Below are 24,494 nucleotides of genomic sequence, written 5' to 3'. Positions count from 1 at the left end.
TTTTGATAGTCTCCCACAACAGTCTTGCAGGCAAGCTAAGGAAGTATGGACTGAATGAATGGACTGCAAGGTGGATAGAAAACTGTCTGAAGCATTAGACTTAGAAGGTAGTGATCAATGGCTCTATGTCTAGTTGGCAGCCAGTATCACGTGAAGTGCTCCAGGGGTCAGTCCTGGGGCCGGTTTTGTTCAGTGTCTTCATCAGCAACCTGGAAGATGGCATAGGGTGCACCTTCAGCAATTTTCAGGGGTATAGGTTGTAGCTGTGTTGGTTTAAGAACACAGGTAGACAAGGTTTTTTGGGTAAATTTGATATCTTTTATTAGACCAACTCAAATAGTTGGGTAGTAGATACACTGGATGATAGGGCTAGAATTCAGAGTGACCTAGACAAGTTAGAGGGCCAAAAGGAATCTCATGTGGGTCAACAAGGGCAAGTGCAAAGTCCTGCATTTAGGATGGAACAGGCCCAGGCATGAGTACAGGCTGGGGGCTGACTGGCTGGGCAGCAGCATTGCAGAAGAAGACCTGGGGGTGACAGTGGACAATAAGCTGCATATGAGCCAGCAGTGTGCCCTTGTTGCCAAGAAGGCTAATGGCATCCTGGGCTGCATTGGTAGGTGTGTTGCCAGTAGGTCAAGGGAAGTAATTATTCCCCTCTATTCAGCACTGGTGAGACCACATTTGGAGTACTGTGTTCAGTTTTGAGCCCCCCCACTACAGAAAGGATGTGGATGAATTGGAGAGAGTCCAGCAGAGGGCAACAAAAATGGTGAGGGGGCTGAGGTACATGACTTATCAGGACAGGCTGAAGTGGGGTTTGAAAGAGGATGGAGCCAGACTGTTCTCAGTGGTGGCAGATGACAGAACAAGGAGCAATGGTCTCAAGTTGCAGCAAGGTAAGTTTAGGTTGGACGTTAGGAAGAATTTTCTTACTAAAAGGGTAGTAAAACACTGGAACAGGTTACCCAGAGAGGTTGTAGGATCTCCATCCTTGGAGGTTTTCAAGACCTGGTTAGACAAAGCCTTGGCTGGGATGATCTAGTTGGGGATAGTTTTGCTTTGAGCACGGGGTTGGACTAGATGACCTCCTGAGGTCCCTTGCAACCCTAATTTTCTATTTTATGATACATACTCATTACTAACAGGTATGAGTCCTACCTGATCATTGCTTGAAAAGCAGTTGTCCTGTGTTGAAAAGTGCTGGGTGCTTCCCAGTGAAGTCCGTGGGACTATCTTTAGTTTTCAAGGGAAGAAAGGTCCAAAGAAATAAGATGTTTAATTACCATGTTATCTTCAGAATGTAATGCCTTTTACTGAAATGCATTTTAGCCTTTTACTGAAATTCACACGGCTATTTCTGATTGTCAGTTAAACACTTCTTTTTGTATTCATGTGCTTATTGTATTCATGTGCATGGTTCTGCTGAAGCAGTATTCTACATGAAGAATTCCAGTGAAGTTAATTGCAACAATCCCATGGGAAAAGCAAGCCAATCCAGCAAAATACCATACTTCTTACTGGTGGGTAAAACTAAATGAAGCTTGAGAAGATAGTTTGTGGCACTTCTTTCCCCCCAATGTCTGTAGTAGGCTATTGGAACTAAAAGAGCAAGTGTGTCACAGAAAGCCAAGTGTCTGCAATCATTGTATTGTCTGTGAAAAAGTCATGACAGATATTTTTCATTTAATTTTTTTTCAGGAAATCAATATGTCTAACAGAATTGGTTGACTGCGGTTGACAGTGGCATGATAAATATACATTAAAACAGTATTGAATTAATAATTTTAGACAGCAAATATAATGCAGCTGTTACCAAATGATATTAACAAGAGGAGACAGGTGGAGTCCCAGTGTCAGAGTAAGGCAAGGTGGTTATAATGTCTGAATAAATTTCAGACCATGACTGAGGACTTTCTTGATGGTTGTGATCTACAGTACAAAACTTCATCATAATAGTCTTTGCATTGCTATTTCCAGAATCTTTTTACCGACAGTTGATCCTGAGTGATTGAAGTAAAATGTGCACGTTGCACTCATGTGAGCAAATAGATTTGGTCTTTGGGTATTTGTAAGGATATCATGCCCAATGCACCAACTTCAGGTCAACCTCCCAAGACAGGCTCCAATAACTTCTGTCATTTTCTGGACAGACACTCACAACTGTTGGGCTCTAAAATTAGAGACACTGTGTAGAGAGAGACTCTAGGCCAGCAATTCTCAACCATGGTGCTGCAGGGCACCTTGAGGGGTTGTGTGATTCTTTGAAGCGTGTCACACAGTATTGGAACTGTCACCCCTACACACGATTTACAAAAAAAACATAGATTTCAACTAGGAATCTACTATGTCCAAAGCTTCCTGACCTGTGGTGATCCTTTTGAGTTTTTTTGCTATGGAAGAATTGCCCTGTTATTTTTTCTGTAGTCAAAAAAAATGAGTGAAAGCTAAGAAGTAGGATTTTCTGAGTTGAGTCTGACAAGGCACTGCTCAAGATTTCCCTAAAACTTCAAAGGAAATGATGGTAAAATATGAAGGGCTCCTTTTTTTTTTTTTTTTTAATAAAAGTAAAAATACCATCTCTGAAGAAGCCTTGGTCAGGCTTACTACAGGTCTCGTTGACTTTCATTTCTTCTCTTCTATGTGGATTGGAGTCACTTTGCACATTCATCTGAGAAAGCTTCCCTATAAGCCAAGTCAACAGGTTTGTGAATGACCTTCAAAGGGGTTCTTTGGTTAGTATAGACCTGCCATTCTTTCATGACTACCCTACCTTGCATCAGGCCCCATTGGGGTGGGCAGATGAAACTAGAGCTGAGATATCCTTACATGTCTTCTAGTGTCACTGTGTGGGGTCCCCAGGGATGGCAGTGACGCTCCTAGGGCTCCAAGATTGTGCCAGTCTTGCTCAACAGGCACCCTTTTCCTCATCTGCCCTGTCTTGCTGGTAATTCTAATAAATAGGGAGGCTGCCCTCAAGTTTATGTTTGGGCATGGTCCCGATGGACCCCACTGAGCCCTATGGGTTCTTGGACCCCTTTTTGAGTCCCACTCTAAATGGATGCCTCATGGGACACCCTCAGCCTTACGGGCTAGATGCGTTGCTCCAAAACTGCCCCTTTACCATGCTCCAAGCCTTGCGGATGGCATATAAACATTGTCCCTCTGAGGCCTTGATATAGCTCAGCCTCTCCTTCATCAGTGGGCTCTCCGCAGCCCTGTGTCTGCATCCATGCTGGTGCTGGGCTCTCCGTACTGTACTGTGGCCCCAGTAGCCTTGGTCTGGTCCACCAGTTTATAAACAACAACCAAAATATAAGCTCCTGGGCTATAACATAATACAACTAGTTCAGGGTGTGCTCTGTCCCTTTAAAAGAGTCAAACTCCCCACCAAGACTTAAGTGCCTTGTAGCCCAGGGTACCCGGTGAGCTCCTGGAGTCCCATTAGTCTTATAGGCAGCCACCACATCCCTGGGAAATTCTTCTCTAGATGTTCCTTCCCCTGGCTGTTGCCAAAGAACCAGCCCCTACTAGCCTCAGCCCTGAGGTTTATATGTGCCCAGGGCCCTGCCGCCTTCTGGTCAGCTGACCAGATGCAGGTGCAGGCTAATTTCCTTGTTAGCTAGCTGCCCTAGAATCCTATACCTGTGGGGTTTCTGCCTGGCTCCTAGGGCCCTCTCCCTAGGCAGTTTCTGTTCTTAAAAGAGCAGGCGCTTTAGTGCCCTGCAACATAGTGATGTCTGGTAGATAGAGTTGTCCCTGGGTCCTAGGCAGCAAGTCAAATTAGAGAACAGCTCTTGGGCTCCTCCAAGGTGTGCTGGATGGGACTGGACTCTTGCAGGCTAGTTCAGGATTGGGAGCTGAAAGCTGGTTTGGGGGTTATCATTTGCCCTTCTTCCTCATCATGCCCAAGTACTCATGCTTCCACCCAGGGGCTCCCTAGCCAAGCTGAAGTCCTGGCATCTATGAACTGTACATTGGAGCTGTTATCCCACTGTTTTCTAGTCCTTTAGGATGAAAGGTGCTAGATGACAGTAGGGCGTTATCATTCTTTCTGTTTTACATATTACATTTTTCCTTTAAAAGAGTGACAAAACATGTCCAGAATGCTCAAGCAAATTTCTTTAAAGAAGCAAAATCCTACAGGAAGGGAACTCTACAGTGACAGAGGGCCACCATTGCATTTGAAGACTTGAGGACCATGTATTTCAATGGACATTGGCATTTACCAAAACTGCTCATCAGACGTGATAGATGAGATCCTGAACTGGTATAAATCAGCGTTGTTCCATAGACACCAGCTATGGAGGAAACCAGAGGAGTTTCACCTAGAGAGGATGTGGAATTTCTATTATTATACATTTTTACGAGGAGGTTAGACAAACACTTGACTAGGATGTTGGACTAGATGATCTTCCAAGGTCCCTTGCAGTTCCACTTCTGCTTGGGGCTATGTCTTGCACCAGGGGATGAAGATTATTACACATATGTGTATTGTGGTAACACCTAGAGGCCCTAAGAGAGGATTATGGACAATACCTGCTCCGAACAGCTTCCAATCAACCTGTTGACTGGAGGAGTCTGTAGGGCTACAGTATGTAGTTCAAGTTAAGCATCTATGTAAGTATATGTAGGATTAAGGAGTAGGTGAAGATCTACCTCTTTAATTATGAAGAAAGATGCCATTATCACTAGGAGATGATGGCATGTCACTCATCTACCCTCTCTTGAATTCATCAGGGATGCCACTTTATTTTCAGCTTGGACCTCCTATAATATTTTAGTGCAATAGAAGAGATAAAAGTTGTAAGGAAAATAATATGAGCACTGAAATTATACTACTCTTCTTATAGCTTGTTTAAAAGATTATTTTAATTTAATTGATCAATTAGATTAAATTATGTACTTGCATGCTGCTGGCATAGACCCAAAGTGGAGCTATTGGTATTTCTAATGTCCATAGGCTCAGCCTCAGATACCTTTAAAATGATTTACCTGATGGGAAAATGTTTTTAATTAGGGCATTACATGTTATCTTTACTGGATTATTTAAACTAGCAATTGCTGTTCTGGCTAGAAGATGTTCCTATAATGAAATATTCCACCTCCCGTACATCCCATAGATCCAGAAAGAGACACATTTTGATTAGGTTTACAACACCCCATATGAACTTTTCCAGTGATTAGAAATGAAATTACCTCAGGAGGCTTAGCTCAATACTGTGGTTTATTTTTCATCTATAAGATCTTCCTCTGTCTAATACATCATCTGTTTTTTCTTCTCCACTGTAGGTTTTATCCTTCTATTTTTTTAAACATAGAGATCAGCTATTTTAACATAATGCCCCCCTGCTAAGCTTTGAATAATATTATTTGACTATGGAAGATGCTTAAACTCAGAACTCAACAAATCCAGACACTGCTTTTCAGTTGGTGTAAATCAGTTATAGTACCATTCACTTTCACTTCTTTTTGCCAGTGGAAGGTTTGATGTTTCCTTGTTATTTTGAACTATTTGCCTTTGAAACAATGTATAGTGTTGCTTTTATACAAAAAAGGTCTCTTTTGTCAATGGACCCCACAACCATGAATGAAGGCTCAATAGCCATGTGTAGGTGCTAATTCTAGGGGCTGGTTACAATTGAATTTTCAATTAAATCAAAATTGGTTGTAGAACGTGTGTGTGTGTATAGAAAGTGTGTATACACACAGAAACAATATTTAATATATATTATATATAGTGTGTATGTGTGTGTGTCTATATATAGACACACACACAATATTTACTATATATTATATATAGCATATAGTGAATTGTGTATTACTATATAATATACTATTACCTTATACATTATATATTATATTACTTATTATAGAGTTTTTCCTCAGTTGGAAGAAGAAACAAAACAAAAATTAAAGCAGTTGCCCCTTTTTAAAGTTTTCATCAGGTTTAGCCAGAGTTAATTTTTTTTTTAATAAAAGTCTGAAAAATGCCCTAAAAATACTGGCAAAAATAAAAACTGTTTCTTTCTAATTTTCTGCAGGAGAAAAAAAAAAAGCTCCTTCCATTTTCTGACTAGTTCTAATTCTGGCTTTTTGTAGAGCTGAAGAAACGGAGGCAGTGGGGTAAGCCCCTGGCTTTGACTAGCACAAGACATGTGTGTCAGTATTGGAAATATAATTCAGCTGCCCTGGGCCATTCTCAGCTGCTTTGCTCCCAGATCCAGCCTTCATTTCCAAACAAAGCAGCAAAAGGAGGAGTTATGCTGATGTGATGATGCAGTGTCTAAATCCATTTGCTCTTATGACAGTCTGAAATCTCCTTTTGTCCTTTGTTTAAAGGTGCTGCCTACGCATGTTCACAGGAATATGTAAGACAGTAAGATACATATTTCCCGAAATTTATTTGGTAGTGTTTCCTTCCCTAATAAGGGAGGGGGTCTGCTTGGGAACTTGTGTATTCAGCTCCTGCATTTCTACTTCATACTGTAATTAAGTGAGTTATTGGCCATCTGTTCAGGATGAATTGTGTATGATTTGACTCCCCTCACCTGGCACTTGTGGCTGTCCTTTATACCTGTGTAAAGTGGATGTAAGGCTTCTGGTTCTGCTCCCCCCTGCTGCCATTCTGTTCCATGAGAGGCAAGGCAAGGTGTAGGACAACTGCCTTTGACTGGGTACATAGTACACGTTAATTTAGACTTTCTGGCCTGCAGCCCCCTGTGAAATAACTGCAGCCCTAGAGCTGTCATAATTACATCGGAGGCCCTTCTCAGCTCCCCCAGCTGTCCAGAATTGGAAGGGCTCAATCCTTGCACTCCCTCTGGGCTTTCTTTGCTGTATGTCCTGCAGGCATATGCAGCCAAATTGCTGAGGTGGCCGCTCTGCTTTGGTAGTGCTGTTGTAGTCAGGAGGGCCCAGGTAAAGAAGCAGGGTTGCTTGAGGACATCTTCTATTGGATTAACTTTATAGCCAGGAAAGCTTTTAGAGGTTAGAAAAGCTTTCAGGCACAGAGAGCCTCTCCTTGGGTCTTTGGTAGCATTTGACATGCCTGTTGCACTCCCTAGAAGCTGATTGATGCCAAGACCTGTGAGGTGGGAGGTGGGTGAAGAGAGGGCTTCAAGCTCTAGGCCCTCAGCTGGCATCATTTTGTGCAATCCATGGAGCTGACCTGCACCAGCTGCAAACCTGGCCTGTGAGTCCATCCCTCTTACTTCAGAAGAAACCTTTCAGCACGCGAGTTTGTGAGACTGAGACTCTTCTATAGGGAAATCCTCTTTTGGAGACGCAAAGGTAATTCAGTCTCTAAGCTCAACGGCCTGATTTGCTACCTGAATCGGGCAAGGAGGGTATGTGTGGGAAGACTATGCTTACAATGGCTTGCCTCCCAAGTCTAGTGTTTTAACCTTCCCACTCCCCCCACCTCCCAATCACTCAATTGTACTATTCATGGGTTAGTATATGACTCAGCCAAATACAGTGCAGCACATGAGAGAGACTTGCTGCATTTTCTTGATGGATGCTCATCACTTAGCACTGGGGGGGAGGGGAACTGGGGGTGCCTAGCTCTCCTGCCTCCGACTTTGGCCAGGAGAATAGTGTGGGGCTGAAGAGGAAGCCAAGAGCTGGGGGAGGTGAGCTAGCCTGAGTGGGGAAGTAACCTGAAGTCCTTTAAGAGTTGCAGCAAGGAGCCGCAGAGTCTTATTGAAGATGTGACTGAGTCACAGTTCTTTCCCCGGGCAGCTCAGCTAGTGCTAGCTCTTATACAAGGCGCTGAGCAAAGTCTCATTCCAGGGCAATGTTAACCACAAGGTGAGTGTCCCTTTGTATTAAATGCAATGTCTGCCAGAAGTTCCAGGCAAGGCATGAAATGCACTGGGACCCCAGGAAAAAAAAGTCCACTTCTAAAATGGTATCAGTAGCACCTGATTTATGAAAAATGTATACATGTGAGTCAGGAACAGCTTGTGCTTTCACACTAAATAAAATGAGAAGACAGAAGAGGGAACTCAAATGTCTATGAGCATACTCATGTATACAAATGACTGTCATAAATCTTTTTGTATGATTGCTTTGCTTTGTGGCATCTCTTTGGGGAGTTCTGCAGGGGAAAAAACATCCACCTCACAAGTTGGGAAAATGGCAAAAAAAAAAAAAAAGGGGGGGGGGGGAAAGAAACTGAATTTGCAGATGTAATTATGCAATTCATGTAGAGCATGCTCAGTTTGCTACTTGGAGAAGGGGGGAACAATCTGAGACAGTGCTATTGGTTTAAATGAATTCAATTAAAAACCAGTGTGGGTGAATCTGTTTCGGTTGTGCAAAATGCACACTTGACTTTGAACAGGGGAAGGGAATTAAAAGTGGACACACTCGGTTCTTGAAACATCTGGTGCAAGGGGAGAAAGAAAATGCCTGAATCTTGGACCGACTGTCTAGTGGTAAAGCTAGGTCCTCTAAGCTGGTTTAAACCTGCCTGGATGTCAGGCTGATTCACATCAGCTGAGAAATCTGGCCTGTAATGATTTGCCTTTTCTTTGGTGCCTCTGAGAATATGTCTAAATGATAGTCTTGGGTAGCAGTAGCTGTTTAGCCACAGCAGCTTGGAGCTCATTGGGGGCTGTAAAACCCACCTGAGAAGCAGGGTAAATATCTGAGCAGTTGAACTGAACTGACTTTTATGCCACAGCTAGTTTTAGACTAGGGTGGGTGTTCCTGCCATACGTTGCTGTTCCAGCAGTGACTTCCAAACTGTGGTAAAGGAAGACAGTTTATCCAACAAGGCAGTCATGTGGGCAAGTCTCCATTATCTTTCTGTTTCCTAACTCATAGGACTTGCAAAGAAATCAAGTCAACTGTCATGTCATGAAAAACAAATGGTTGAATTGCAGCACTTAGGCAGTCATAGAGCAGGTTGGTGAAGGCCTTCACTCTCCCAGGGAAAACTTGGGGAAGACTTTTGCTGTCAGGAAGTTTCCAAGTCTATTGGGAAGTGAGTGGGCTGCTTTCTCTGGGCCGTAGCTCAATCTGTCTGTCTTGAGCAGGAAGAGACCAGAGAAATGAGGCAGCCATCCTGAATTCTCTTACAGTCTCAGCCACTGCATGGCCAGACACAGAGATGGGGCCCACTTCTGCAAATTCGCTTATGTGGAAATTGGAAGAAGTAACTGCAGCCCAGACGGGTAGGTGTGCAATGAATGGGTTTGCAGAATCAGGCCTGTTGCTTCTTTAGGCTAAGCAACATGTCTGGGAAATAGGTAAACACTTACTGGAGCAGAGCAACTGCTGCAATAGTGTGTTTGCAAACACAGGCTAGAATAATGAGGAAGAATTCATTTTGATGGGGTTTGGGAGCCCCCTCCCTTGCAAACCTTGGTGCCTGTAATGTGGTTTTACATGCAACCTTGTGCACATAAGTTGACAAGCTCACAGCTGCTGCTGCAATTGCACTCATGTGCCTATCCTAAAAAGGACTTAAAGAACATAAGTGACTTAAGGAAGGCATTCTCCTCCTTTTTGTAAAATGTCAGTCATCCAGGTCTTTCATTGCTGCTGTGCACAACCAGCCAGCTGGCTATCCACCTGTACGGTTCTGGTCTCGTGCAGACACAGCTCTCCCTTGGAGACAAGCTTCTTTTTGGTTTTGAAGTGAAGCTCTTGAGATGTATTATTTCCATCAGCTTATAGTGCCAAGAACAGGGCACAGCATTGTGAAGCCTTTTCTGCCTCTTTCGCTTTCCATTGTTGAAGTGGAAGTGTCAGAGGGAACAATAGCAGAGAAGTCTGTGGAACTGAGGTTAGCACAAGGAGAATTAGGTCCTTAGCTGGTGTAAACTGCTAAGGAAGCCAGCTGAGGACTCAACCCTAATGGCCAAAAAGTGGGGTAAAGGAGAATTGGGGGTTGAGTTGGTAAAGATGTGCATTCCCTTCTTATCAACATTCAGACATATGATTATAGGTTTGGGAGGGACCTCAAGGGTCATCTAGTCCAACCCCGTGATGTGCTGAAAACTTCCTGTGTTTTGAAAAGTTTCAGCCATGCCTGTCGGAGACAGGTGTAGGGGAAGCCAAGTAGCTTTACATAACAATAAGTGCCTGCTTGGTGGTCTGTCTGCTTGGAGCTCAGTTGCCTCAAACAAAGCTGTTATGTAAAATAGGCACACAGTGACCTCCCACTGAGACAGGCTTAGCATGGCACCTATTCACATCGGTGAATGGAGGAGTCTTTTGGCTCAGCTTGCAGAACGGCTGTCCAGGGATCTCAGGCTCCTGGTAGGAGTCCCAGCTGCAGCAAGAGGGAGGCTCCCCACACACACAGTGAAGTATGTGCAGCCTCTGCATGAAGGGCCTGGTTAAGATCCTACTAGTGCCAAGCTATCTGTGGGCTGCACTTGCAGCTGATTTCAGCCAGTGTGAAATATCTTGGCTAAGCAGAGTGTTTTGTGTTCATTGGCAAGCCTGTACCACAGCTTCAGACAATAGTTACAGAAGGAGGATGGGCTGTTTCTTGCTATAATAAAACCATTCTGCAACCACTGTGAAATAATCCTTAGCAGACTCAGGAAAAGGTACAGATGAGCTGCTCTTTGAAGAGCAACCAGGGCAGCAAAAAATTGCTTACTCTAGGTTTTGTAGGCGCTTCTTTTGCATTATTATCCATCCCTAGCACTGGCTGGGGGTTGGACTAATTATTTGTTGACTTAAGTAATTCCTGTGCTCAGCAGACTAACAGAGGATGGAAACTGTGCCACAAATGGGCAAAACTGTTTTCGCTGCTGTCATCCGCTTTGTGTTGTGCATGTAACATCAGCAGCTGATTTCAGCAGGACATGGTAGGTTGTGTGTCTGTGTAATCCATCCTTGTCCTATGTCTCTCTTACTGAAAATGAAGCCGTTCGTAATTTGTCTGGCATAGGTTAATGTAGTAGAGTAACATTGTATGGCTATGATTGATTGTTCTTGATTTGATCGGTGTGTGCTGTGTCCAGTACAGAACTGGAAGGACACAATCATTGATGATCCTTTATAGCCTAAAGGCCTGATCCAGCATGCACGCCCACAAGCAGAGATTGTGTGTTCACTCCCTTTGGGGCTACATTTCAAGCTCTCCTCCCAGTAGCAAGCGTGGCCAGGATCAGGCTCTGGGTAAACAAACACGTGTATACCAAGGGCTCAGAGGGTGGATGTATCCTAGGGAAGCGCATTGTGCCTGAGAGGGTGGTTAGGGCTTTGGGCTGGAATTGTCAAAAGCAGCTAAATCACTGAAGATCTCCAGTCCCAAAAAAGTAAGTGGGTCTTGTGCTCCTTGGTCACACATGGCTTTCTGATAATCCCACCTGTTCCAATTTAGGCGTTTGATTCAAGATACATTGAATCTTTCCATAGCCTTTGAAGCACATTGGAGTGCACCTTTAGGGCAGAGCCTAACATATAACATTTAACTTAATTATTGTTTATACATGGCATCCATGCGTATTTGTAGTGTAGCTTAAACTACCTTGTGCCCTGCACACCAGGGAAGGCATTGCAAGATGACAGTCATTATGTCTTCACCCCATTTCCTGAAATGGAAATTGTCCAGCTCTTTGTCTAGTGCTATAGCTGGTTCCTTGACATGCACCATTGTGCTTGTGTAATCTTGTGGTTTGAAAGGTCATACATTGCCCTTGACTTTGACACAAAACCCATTTTTGATGGAAGAAACAGAATCTGCTTTTAAGTGCCCCTTAAAGATTGACATGGAAAGCAAGTGGGGCTTGAGTGTTCAATGATCTCACTATTAAGCCTATCTTCCTGAGACATGAATGAAGGCTTCTTCAAGTGAGTCAGTTTGGCTGCCAAACTTGTTAAAATGTCCATAATGTAACTTCCAGGTGGTTTGAATTCTAATTGTTGCTCTCTGAAGAGAAGTGTGTGCATGCATTTTATATACATATATACACATACATATATAAATAAATGTGTGTGTGTGTGTGGGATATATATATATATATATATATATATTCACTTTAAAGCAACTGTAAATTATATATATAATCCCACACACATTATATCTTTATCTCTCTATCAATAGATCTATAGATATAATGTGGGTGGGATACATAAAGTGTGTGTCTATAATTTTTTACAGTTGCTTTAAAGTGAATTTATTATTCCTTTATTGCACCATTGAAGCCCTGGAAACCAACTATTGTGTGAGCTTCCCTTCTCATGATCTCTACCTGTGAAAGAATAGGCTATGACCTTCTCCATTTTTTGGAAGAGCAATTCATCGATGGCTAGTTGCATATATAAACCATGATCCTCATCCTGCTGTATAAACTACCATGAGGTGGATTGATGAGTCATGTCTTGTTTCCAGGCCAGCTGCCTAATAAATGAAGGATCAGGAAGATGAAATGCTCATTAAGAGATCTGCACTCGAGCATTCAGGGCGGTAAAATTACTGATGTTAAAAAGTGTCTCTCTAAAGATGGACGCCTAAGACAGGGTTAGGGGAGACAAATATAGCTTTTAACTATTTAAAAAAGGGAGGGGAAGTTGACATGTGGGGGCCTACATGAGCTGTTATGGTTTAGCTATCCTGTAGTGATACAAATTAGCTAAACTCTTTTAACGTCAACAGTTAATTTGCAACTGTTTTGCTACCCTTGCATTCCCAAATATAATAGTTGCATTTTAACAGGTTGTGTTGATACACTTTTATCCATGCCCTCCTGCTGAACACTTGAACCTCCCTGGACGTTCCATCACTGACCGCTGTTCTTAAACAAGGAGACCTTAAAAACAGACTTGAAGGCAAAATTGCGGAAGTAGAAATTATCCCCAGACTGGACTGGGTTGAGCGTGGTCAAAACAAGGACTATGGATTCTTATCCAATTGCCTGGATTAGCTTTGTGAACCTTTTGTCCCTATGGGTTTATTACTTGTTTCCCTCTCCACTCCCTCCCTCCCTTCTCTGTCTATTTGATAGACTGCTCTGTGCACATCCTTTCACAGTATCTGATGAAGTGAGCTCAGGTTCACAAAAGCTTCTGCATCTTGTATTTAGGTAATCCATAAAATGCATCTCAACCCTGCCTTCTGCCCTCTTGCTGAAGTCACTGGAAAAGAAAAAAAACCCCAATAGGAGTGACTTGTACTCAACATTTTGGGTCCACACATACAGGTGCTGAAATATGGATTTCTAGCATTACCTATAGATCGTATTCCTCAAAATTGTAGCCACCATATTCAGTGTTTGGACAGAGCCAGTAAGGGTGGGTTGTTAGCTCCCACTGAAACTCATGGCTTTTGATTTCAGTGAAGTCTGATTTCATTCATGCCTAGTTGTGCTGTTGGGATGTGGGCAACTGAATTGAATCCATTTGGAATAGCAGCCTGTTGGTCGCAATGCAAACTTCCTAATCCAACCACTCTGGAAGAGAGCCGCTGGGGAGTGGGTGGTTGTCTCACAACATTAGATTCATCCTAGTCTTATTTGCCATGTTTTAAATGTAAAGAAAAGTACTTGGTTCAGCTTTCTTCGATTCCTTCTGAACTGGGCTTGACACTTGAGTTTCAGTTCAAGACTGAGCTAGGGCAAGTGTGGAAGTATGTGGGAGTATGTCAAGAGGAGAGTTTACTAGGTTCTCTGTGTAGCATTGTCATCAGGGCACAAAGGGTATGTGATGCATCCCAATCCAAAATGAAGGTATGACTGGCTCTTGCAAGGCACAGGGCAGTAGAGAGCATGGCCCTGATCTCTGTGTGGAGCATGTGTGTGGGGGGATCAAAGGGAAGTTGGGCTGAAAGGGCCGTCACCTGACAAAGTCATCTGATCTAGTCCCCAATAAAGGCAGGATCATTCCTGACTAAACCATCCCAGGCAAGTGTCCGTCCAACCTGATCTTAAATATTTCCAGGGATGGAGATTTTGCAGCTTCTCCAGGCAGCCTGTTCTAGTGCTTGACCACCCTCGTGGTCAGAAAGTTCCTCTTAATCCCCAACATAAATTTCCTCTGTAGCTGTATGAGGTCATTGGTCTTAGTCCTGTCCCTTGCAGCCACAGAGAAAAGCCCATCTCTAATGCTGTCTATAATTGCCCTTTAGGTATTTACAGACTTATCAAATTCCCCCGTCTCCTTCCCACCCATCCCCCCATTATTCTTCTCCAGAATAAATAACCTTAGTTCAGGGGTCAGCAGTAGTTTTGGGCAGAGTGCCAAAAACACAGGCAAACTTTGACTTGTGAGATGTTGGCGTGCCGGGACAAAGTGGGGGAACCATGAACCTGATCCTTATTGTAGTAGTGCAGCCCTGGTCCCTTCCCCACTGTCCGCCCTGAGGCTTGCTTGCCAAGCAAAATGTCTTTGTGTGCCACACTGGCATCTGTGCCAGGGGTTGCCTACCCCTGCCCTAATTCTTTCAAACTTTCCTCATAAATCATGCTTCCCAGGCAGCTAATCATTTTTGTTGCTCTCCATGGGACTCTTTGATTTGTTCACATTCTTCTTGAAGTGTGGGGCCCACAATTGGACACTGTACTCCAGGTAAATTCATGTGATTGCTGGAGAGAGTGGAAGAATCACTTCCCTTCATGTGTAAGTGACACTCCTGCTAACCCAGGATGCTTTTGGTTTTTCTGCAACAAGGGCATGTTGTTGGCTTATATTCATCTTATGGTCTGCTGTAACCCCCAGATCCTTCTCTGCAGCACTGCAGCCTAGCTGGTCATTTCCCAGTCTGTATTTGTGCATGCAGTTATTTTGTCCCAAAGAACTTGGCACTTGTCCTTTTTGGTTCATAAGAATAGGAATTGAATGTGGCTCATGTGTTTGCTTTGCTAAACCCATAGGTCTTGTCACATTGGGCTGGGAGATTGATGCTTCCTTCACAGCTCCCTCCCTGTGGGAGTCTTGTGGTTTTGAAACACTGCATGGAACAAGAAACCTCCTAAAGAAAGAAGTGAATAATTTTGCAGCTGCTGGTCAGGGATGTGTTCAGCAAAGTGTGAATATTTCTCAAAATATAATCTCTGTCCCCAAATCAAAGAGGTTGTCCGTTCAATAAACCTTCAGCCCCCACCTCCTTGTGCCTGCTTCTGTTTTCTATGTGCAATAAGATGCAGTTCTGCATCATCTGATAGTTATAAAGCGGTCCCATCCCCGCTTCACTTCTGGACAGGAGTAAATAAATTTATCAAGCGATTGATGCTTTTGTGCTGCTGTTATGATAAATGTTGCCATCAATTATACCAGTATGCTCAGATTGCAAGGAACAGGAATCGGAGGACAGTGCCGCATGATAGGAATGACAATGAACTGATGTGTATTTATTTTCTCTCTTTATTTATTGCATTTGTGCACACGATTCCTTAATTATACTAATTAGTTTGTTTGGATTAGGCAGTGGCTTAGTAAACATTGTTAGTTAGCACCGTGGTGGTAATGCACAGTCATACTTTGGTAAACACGGCATCATTTATCCCAGTGTCCAGCCAGATTCAACACACTTGCAAGCAAGTGCAGTCTATTGGTTTTAAAGCTCCACCAGCTTATACTGGGCAGATGTAGCCTGCTGAGTGACTCACAGTTCACATAGGACTGAACTGCAATATACAAAACCAGATTGAAATGTTACATAGGGAAAATATTTGGCATACCTAGGGCACGTCTGAAAATTATGCAGTTTCTCCAGTTGAGTTTGAATCCCTGTCAGGGAAATAGATGAGCTTTGAAGGTTTTCTTTCACTTATATTTTTAAATAGGAAGCTGGTATTAATTGCTTCCCCCCCCCCCATTCTCGTCTCAGCTCTGGAGCTCAAGCAGCCACTTTTTTTTCTGATGCCTCCTAGTACTGAGGTAGCTGATGGTTTTTGGTTTGATCCCTAGTTTGGATATTCTTCTTTCTTCCTATGTACTATCCCCCCCTTATTAGCAGGTTGTATGTTTAGTGCTTAATATGAAGGAAGGAGAGGGATGTGAGCGGCCTAGCAGTGAGGATGTGCTAAGTGTAGCAGTCACTTTTCGTGTATCATCCACTCCAATTTACAGCTGGGGACAGTGGGTAGGGAGTTCAAAGACATGCCCAAGATCAGTTCTAACAAAGCCGACACCTTGGGTGTCCTCATGCTGAACCAAGTACTGCAGTTGATGAAATGAGTCCTCTGCTTATGAAAGCTGATGCTATACATCTCTGATTTAGTTAATCTATAAACTGCAAATCTACCCAGCCTTCTGCCAAGTACTTTAACAGACTATCAGCATGAAGTTGGTAGCATCCATGCGATGATACAGAGAACTCATCTATACAGCCTATATATTCTTTGCGAGTCTGTGAGCTCCACTGTCTTTACCAAACTTCCAGCTTCATTGTGAATGTATTGCCTTTAGCCTCCTTTGTTTTCTCTGCACCACCACATGTGACTCAAACACCAAAGGGCAGTAGCACAGACTTATGAATTGAGAGTCATTAAATGGAGAAAGTCCTCTATATGAGTGCAAACACGATAAAGTAGCTGTCACCAGGGGGAATTGAATTGTCAGAGTTGATGTGTCCTTGGCAAGAAAAGCATATGATGGAAGCTAATCAGGGAGTCACCAGACAGATGTAGTGGAAGGTATTTAAAGGGCTCAAGGTGAGGCATTTTGAGCCATTTTCAGCAGCTCAAATTGGAGAACGCTGGGGGGCTGACAGCATTAGGATTGCATTGCTAAATACAGACATGCCCCCAGGGACTCCCAAGGGAAGGGTGTCCTCTACAACCAGGAAGCTTGTTTTCAGATGATATGCGTTCTCTCATGTTTGGTGTATTGAACAAAGCAGCCGTGTGTTTAGAAACAGGCACTATCCTCATCTCCTTACTTTACCTATTAGGCTTGGGTGTTCTTGGTGGTTCGGAGCATTGTGCCTGGCAGTTGTCCATGGGGGTTGTTAGTGCAGTTTAAGACTAGATTAGACATATACTTGACCGGGATGGTGTAGTCAGAAATGATCTTGTGTTGACATCTGGAGGTCCCTTCCAGTCCTCTTTTCCCACGGTTCTAGGAGTCGAACCGCCAACAGGAAGGCTCACGCCTTCAGTCAGCATTTTGGGAAAAGGTACATTTAAACTACTTTGGGACAGTTGGTTGGACTGCGTATTGTAGCTCTCAGAAGAGGAACAGCACATAGGATCTGCATTTACACTAGAGACTCATTTGCTGGAGCAGTGCGTACGCTCCAGGCACTTAAAATGCCATTGTGTTGGTCGCTGGATAACCTGCCAGCAGCCTGAGTTACCAGATACCATCATACCACTGTCCTACTGACATAATCTCCACAAGCCCAATCTTATTGCCACTGTGGCCTACCCAGATCAGTTTTGGCAACTACTCATGAAATCCATAATTTTTCCTTAAAATAAAATAATGCCTTGCCAGTGCTACTGGCTCAGTCTAAATGCCATCTTTCTTTTTCATAAATGCTGAATCAGGGAAGGGGCATAATAAATCAATCTGTTTCAAAGCAAAGGTGCCTGATTGTCATCTCCCTACTCACATGGAGCAGTGTGATAACAAAGTAGTACCATTGATTTCACTGGGGTAAGTGCTACTCGCTGCAGTAAAATGCGCTAATCACAGTTCTGGCCTGAAATTTTTAAAACATGATATTCTTTAGAGAATGGGGTGGGGAGAACCCCAATAGATGGCATAAAATATCATGAAGTCCAAATGTTGTGACATCTCCTTACCTTTATTCAAAGATGTTTTCTCTCTGATCATAAGCCCAGAAGAAAGAATTACGCGATGCATGTGTTGAGAGACCACCAGAATTTCAATTTGCAAGATGCATGTGAGAGTGTGTCCCATTACAAATGAACCACTGGCTTGTCCGGTAAAAGATGCGATAGCCAGAATAAGATGGGAGGTTTTCAACAAATGCTGACTACACCCATGCCAACATTTGGGAGCAATGAATCCCAGAAACAAATACAGGGAAGCAAACCTGGAACATGTGTTCTCTTTGATCAGAGCTCATATGAAAAACCAAGTGACTGCTTGCACTGCCTATGTGATAAGTTCTGAAGTGTTAAAATAAATCTGGAACATGGTTACCAAATAGTTGACTTTTGTATTCAAAAGAGCAGGGTAGGGGGTCTGGAGCCATACATAAATGGTTGAGGTAAATTTTGCGGTGTTATAGCAAAATTCTTGGATGTCCGAGGCTTTTAACATCACAGTACTAGGAATAATGATAATAAAAAAGCCATGATCTATGCCACATGAAAAGATAGCTCCACTGTTTGAGAAGTTAGAGGAGTGTCTGGCAACCAGAAAGGCAGCTGGCTTTAAAGAGACTGGAAGCTGTCAGAAGAGAATTTCCCTATGTAGAGGGACTTTTTCCAGGTGTAAAGCTGGCTATGGTGGTATAACTGCCATCTGTGCCAGTTGTCCATTTTCAGGAGAAACATGGTGCTATGGAGTGAAGCCTCCATTGGTATAATGTCAATGAGCTATGGCAGTGACACAGGCTATAGCACCTCCTTTGCAGCTTGTGGTCTATCAAGGCTGGATGGCTTGTGGCCTGCAAGCTATGTCTGATGCCCTTATAGCCCCAAATTTATCATGGCTACATCTAAGCAGAGCTTGGGCACAGCTGAGAATCTGGACCCCTAAAAGTGGTTGTTGTCATTTTTGTGTACTCTGTCAACCGAAGACAGAAAGCAAAAATCTTCTGCTAATGCACCTAACTGGTGTAGTGTAAGTCCACAAAGTATCTGTAGCAGGGCAGCTATGCTGGTGTAGCTACAAGATGCAAATATACCCTGCCTTCTCCTTGGTGTAGCTACAGCAACGGCTAAGGATCTGGGCATTATTCATCTGCAATCCCAGGGGACAAGGAAACAGGAAAGATGCTACTTAAAGATTGGGCAGACCTCTCCTGCAGGATTGGACCCTCTCCTGTGTCCACTGAAGTCAACAGGAATTTTTTTTCCCATTTAAGCAAACCAGGACATACTGTAGTATAAGGCAGTGGTTGTCAACCAGGGGTATGCATACCCCTAGGGTTACTTAAGGGTTGTAGGGGATATGCAGAACAAATGAGAAAAAATTATTGTTTTATAGAGGTGCACTGATATGACGGTCCCATATTGGATCAGCACTGACATGAGGACAATTGACTATATTGGTAATCAGCTTTTTTTGGCTGTTGTGGCTGATAAATGCCCTGCACATGCACGCAGGTACAGTGCAGTATGCAGGTGGCCAGGAGCGCTGCCCGGCAGCATGGAGAGCAGCCAGGTCCAGCTGGTAAGTCTGTTGCGGGGGAAGGGGAGGGGGGCCAGATTGAGGCCCCAGCAGTGAAGGAGAAGGAGGGACAGGGGCAGGAGTAGGTGCTGCACAGTCGGGGTGGGGTGCAGGATTGAGCCACGGCTTGTCCAGGGGGTGTAGGGTGGGGCGTGGCTCCTGCCACTGCATGTATCCCAGGAAGAGATGGGGGGCATGTGCCCCTGGATCTGCACATGGGGCGAGGGTGGGCTGGGACCAGGGCAGTGTCAGGCTCTTCCTGGCAGAGGGTGTGGGGGCTTTGGGCCAGGCTGCACTTGGGGCAGATGGCAGTGGTGCTGGGAGGGGAGGCTAAGGGGGGTACTACAGTGAATTTTGGGGTGGCTGTACCCCCTCACAGCCTCCTCCCAGTGCTGCTGCCACCTGCCTCGAGTGCAGCCCAGCCCAGCCCCTCACTGAGAAGAGCCTGGCACTGCCCCAGCCCTCAGCAGCAGCCTGCCCTGGCCCTGTGTGCAGATCCAGGGGACACATATCCCCCATTGCCTCCTAGGGTGCTTGCAGTGGTGGGAGCCCATCCCCCCCACTCCCTGGATGAGCTATTGCTCCATCCCACATCCTGCCCCAGCCTCACTGCCTCAATCTGCCCCCCACCCGCTCCACCCCTTTCTCCTTCCTGTTAACGGTAACATTAAAAACAAGAAAAAATATAAAGGGCTACCTGAGCTGAAACTTTGAGACAGAAGGGGTACATTTGTTAAAAAAGGTTGAAAGTCCCTGGTGTAAGAGTATTGAATGTGGAGAGGAAATCATGGAGACTGCAGTATTTCCGGAATTACCTGAGATGCCGGTTCATTCTAGTACAGCAAGGGCTGCAGTCGGTGACCACCACCAGGAAAACAAAATATGCTACGATCCTTATTAAACCCAAGGCATGTTCTGTAATCTAAAGGAAAAAGAAAGCAGACCCTGCAATCTACTCTGCAGAGAACAATGGCACTAGGATTTACAAAGGACGTTTATAAATGATCAGGGGAATTCAGTACTAATGGCACCCAGACAGAAACTGACTGGGAGATAAGAAATATGGGCTTCAGTCTGCATAGCAGTTCATTGTCTACAGTGAAGATATTTCCTTTTTTTCAAAGTATTCATCTGCCTGCTTATGAAAGGCTGGAGGGTTCAATGTAGCACATTTGCAAGTGCCCTGAGGGTTTGTATGTTTAGTGATACCAGGTCTTCCATTCAACTTGTATCGATTCCTATTGGCAACTTTCTGCTTGGGCACAGTGCATCCATGTAAGTGAATTCAGTGCATGTGCCAAGTGCCAGATTGACAAACTAGCCCTGGAATACTGATCCATCGCACAGGTACAGCTGTGTTAACAGATGTGCCAGTTCTTCTGTGCTGCCCCATCATGTCCCTCTGCCCTCCCCTGGAGAGATGAGGCATGCATGCTGCTCTCCATAGCAATGAGACCTACAAGGCTCAGAGAGAGACTAGACTCCCTTGCTTGTTTCTCAGCTCAGAAGGGCCCAGTTCTGCATTCCCATTGACTTCTATGCAAAGTGAGGGCATCTTGCAGTTAGACCTGGGAGGGAACTGGATTTCCCATTTCGCAGGAAATTCCACTCTTGAAGTATTCTTTTTTTCTGTTTAAAAAAAATAAAAATAAAACCAGAATAAAAGAAAACAAATTTGAAATCTCCCTGCCCTGAAATACATTCTAAGGGAATACTTTGTTGTGATATATTCCCCGTTTTGAACAGAAATCCCATTTTTTTTTTTCCCTTTTTAAAATATTTTAATAGGAAAACATAATTTATTTTTAAAAAGTAACCCTAAAATGAATAAACAGACATGTCCCACTTAGTAAATGTCAGGTCAGTGTTTTTCAAAATGAGATTTTTATCTAAACGAATGTTTTTGAAACGTTTCAATTTAGACAATGATGGTCGTTTCCATTCCAGCCTTTCCGATGAAAAATGTCTGAACTGCAGTACCCGAGGAGAGAGAGTAGTTTTCTCTGTTATCGGTGGTAATGTTTTCTTAGGGGATAGAGTTTTATCATCAGTCTAGAAATACCAGGGAAAAGAAAAATAAAGGCACTTGAATTCTCACCTATTGTCTAGCATCGGTGGAATTGTAAGCTAAATCGCAGAGTTGTTATTGCATGTGATGATGTGACATAGAAGGGCTAGCCACATAGAAGGGCCGGCCCAGGGGAGAAGTCCATGTTCTTGTATCTAAATCTTGACTCTACTGTGGTACCACTGATGGGAATAGGCATGAAGCCCCCCTTTCCCCCCAGTTAACAGATTTGCTGTCCTCAGTAGGAGGAACCTTGCAGGATCAGATGAACAGCATAAACTTCTGTCATGAACATCTCTGGTTCTTCAGGCACATGTATACTGACAACTTGATACATTTTAACCGCTCAGTCGGAAAAGGAAGTCCTAGTTATGAATACGGGTAAAACAACCAATGCTATTTTTCTCAGTTGCTTAATAGTATGGTTAAAGCATCTTAAGGAAGGATTCCCCAAGCCTTTCTCTGTTGAGAGGACCAAGGAATGTGACAGCGAACTCATTGCATTTTCAAGGTTATTAATAACCGATTTAATGCGCAGGGTGCACAGAACTGCTCCTGAGTGGGGCTATGGCTAGCAGTAGTATATTACTCATCACAGAAAGATTTTAAGAGATCAGCATCTAAATTAAATGTGTGACTGACTGAGTCCATTGGAGCACAGTAGAAACATATTGCCTCCCTTTGTGACTGCTCTTGGCAAGTAAAATATGTTGAGTGTCTGTCTTGTCTAAAATTCCTCCTAGAAGAAGGGCATATGATCTGTCTCTTTTCCTTTCCCCACTTCTTATTTGCAAACATGCACATGTAAAACACAGACCACTGGAGAAAATAGATGCCAGCTTGAAGAGAGAAATGTTAGAATGCCCAGGCACTTCCAGGAGGGGCGGGGAGCCTGATAGATAGGGATTGGCTTTGCAATTTCTGCACTCGTTTTTGCCTGTGTTGATTCAGGGGATGTTTACCAGCAACTGACTTTGCACTCATTTCAGTGACCATGCCAGTTGGGTTGCAGGGATTCATCTTCAAGGGGGTGACTCTAACATTTGAATGACTAAACTGTCCATTGCCCATTTCAAGACACAGTAGGCTGTCATGACCCAAAGGTCTGATTTTTTGTGTGCGCTTCGGCACTAAGAATTATCCCCGTGGATTTACAGCTTCATTGCACGGAGGAGTTCTGCTGCGCAGAGAACCCGCGTGCAGGGAAGTGTTCCCGCCACTTTGCAGCTATCTTTGCAGGGTGCATTTCCCTTTGCAACACAGAAATGCATGGTGCAAAGAGTTCCCGCTCGTCGTATGCAAATTTGTGCCCCGCAATTGGCTAGTGCTAAATTATTCACATGTGGCAGCTAGCGATTGGCCTGCTAGCCGTATAAGAGGCTTGAGCAGTTTCCGCCCAAGCCGAAAAGGACTCCGCATCCATCTCGTGGGGACTCTGGGTGTGTGCGGCAGGGTAATAGAAACCCTGTGTGTTGCTCAGAGGAGTTTGGCAGCCTGATCCACCGCCCACCTCTTCCCGTCTTCGAACGGAGCCTACTATAAGACGTAACGATGAGTTTTATGCGCGCTTGTCCTGGACATCTGGAGTTTGTCTGCGTGGAGCCTTGCAACCTCCACGTGTGTTCGTGTTTTCTGTTGTAACCGCAACTCAAGCAAATTCTCAGCCTACACCACGACCATCTCGGTGTAAGTAAACAATCTTAAAATCAACCGTTACGTGTCTGTGCCTAATTCTAGCTCGGCGCCCGCCCTCTCCGATCCGGCCTGCCCGGGCTGCCGGCCACAGCCCGCGTGCAGAGCAATGAAAAGGGCCCGGGGTCTGACCTGGCCCGCACATAGGCTTGACTTTCAGTGGCCCTGAATCTCTACAATGAATTCAGCTGGAGATGTGGATGCCCCATCACTTTGGAAAATCAGATCCAGATTGTCTTGGGTTGATCTCCAAGAAGTGAAGACCCTGGTTTTGGAGAGGCCATTTGCATTGCAGCACTAAGTGGCTAAAGCAGAGAACTAAGAATGAAACTCTTTGGATTATATTTCCAGTGGGCCACTGACTTGCAGTGTGTCCATGAGTAATTGGCTTAGCTTTCTTGTGGGGCACTTAAATGGAGGAGTACATTCAAAAGGAAGAAACTTTCCGGTGCAACATATTTGTGCAATGCACATTTTTAATCTCAGGTATTTTTACTTTACAGTTAGGGCTGCCATACTCTGGAATGGGCTCCCAAGTGAGGTGGTGCTCTCTCCTACCTTGGGGGTCTTCAAGAGGAGGCAGCTATTTGGTGGGGGTGATATGATCCCTGCACCCGTTCCTGCCTGGGGTTGGGGGTCAGACCTGATGATCTGTTTAGGTCCCTTCTGACCCTAAATACCATGATACTATGGTATTTTAGCCATGCATATGGTACATCATTGAGTGACCCTGCTGTAACTGCAGATGAATGATGGGAAAACTGGAGAGAAAGGAGGGAAAAGGCCATATCCTTATCTGATATAAATCTACTTAGCTTCTCTGACTTCAGCAGGGAGAGGCTGATTTATACCAGGTGAGTTTTTAGCTCTGTATTTATATTTTGAGCCCTACATTAATGGATAATGCAGCTTCAAGGCAGATTTTCCTACAGCATTAGTTCCCTGTATGGTGGATTACTTATTTCTTACCCAACTTTCCACTCAGCCCATTATCTGCAATGCATTTAGACAGCTACTCAGAGAACAAAGGACTTTTTAAATATTGGAGAAACAAGGTACCAGGTCTTTGGCTATTTGAGACCTGTTCTGGAAGGGAGTAAGGTAAGGAAGAAACTATTCTGAATTTGCATTTCGAGATGATTAGAAGTGACAAGTTATCAGGGAATATAAAGAAGGAACTGCTGTACATTTCATAACACTGATATCCTTTGTTAGGCTGCAGACAAAAGTAGGCTTTGACTTGAGACTGCAGGAGAATACTAGATGAAGGTCCATCAAGATGGAATATATTGTTCTTTCCTTTATTTCTTCAAAGCATTCTCCTTTTGTCAAGGGTTCCTATTTTTATATGGCACGGATGTCCCTTTTTTCCTCCGATTCCAATGCACTTTTCTTGGAGAAGTGGTAAATTAATTCTCTAATTATATATCTCCATATATATATTTTTTTTACTTCTAGCTAT

The 24,494-nt window shown here is 44.0% G+C and overlaps 1 protein-coding gene across 1 annotated transcript in view; it reads left to right on the top strand.

Moving 5' to 3' along the window:
- The first annotated feature begins 6,769 nt into the window (after nt 1-6,769).
- Nucleotides 6,770-24,494, top strand: part of GALNT9 (polypeptide N-acetylgalactosaminyltransferase 9) — a 262,959-nt gene continuing 245,234 nt past the window's right edge. The window contains exon 1 of the mRNA XM_059713445.1: nt 6,770-7,293. The gene's annotated coding sequence lies outside the window, so the exon portion shown is untranslated. The remainder of the gene's footprint in view (nt 7,294-24,494) is intronic.

The sequence above is a fragment of the Alligator mississippiensis genome, chromosome 10 (genome assembly GCF_030867095.1).
Source record: "Alligator mississippiensis isolate rAllMis1 chromosome 10, rAllMis1, whole genome shotgun sequence".
Classification (NCBI taxonomy): domain Eukaryota; kingdom Metazoa; phylum Chordata; order Crocodylia; family Alligatoridae; genus Alligator; species Alligator mississippiensis.
This window is presented reverse-complemented; position numbering and strand designations above follow the sequence as displayed.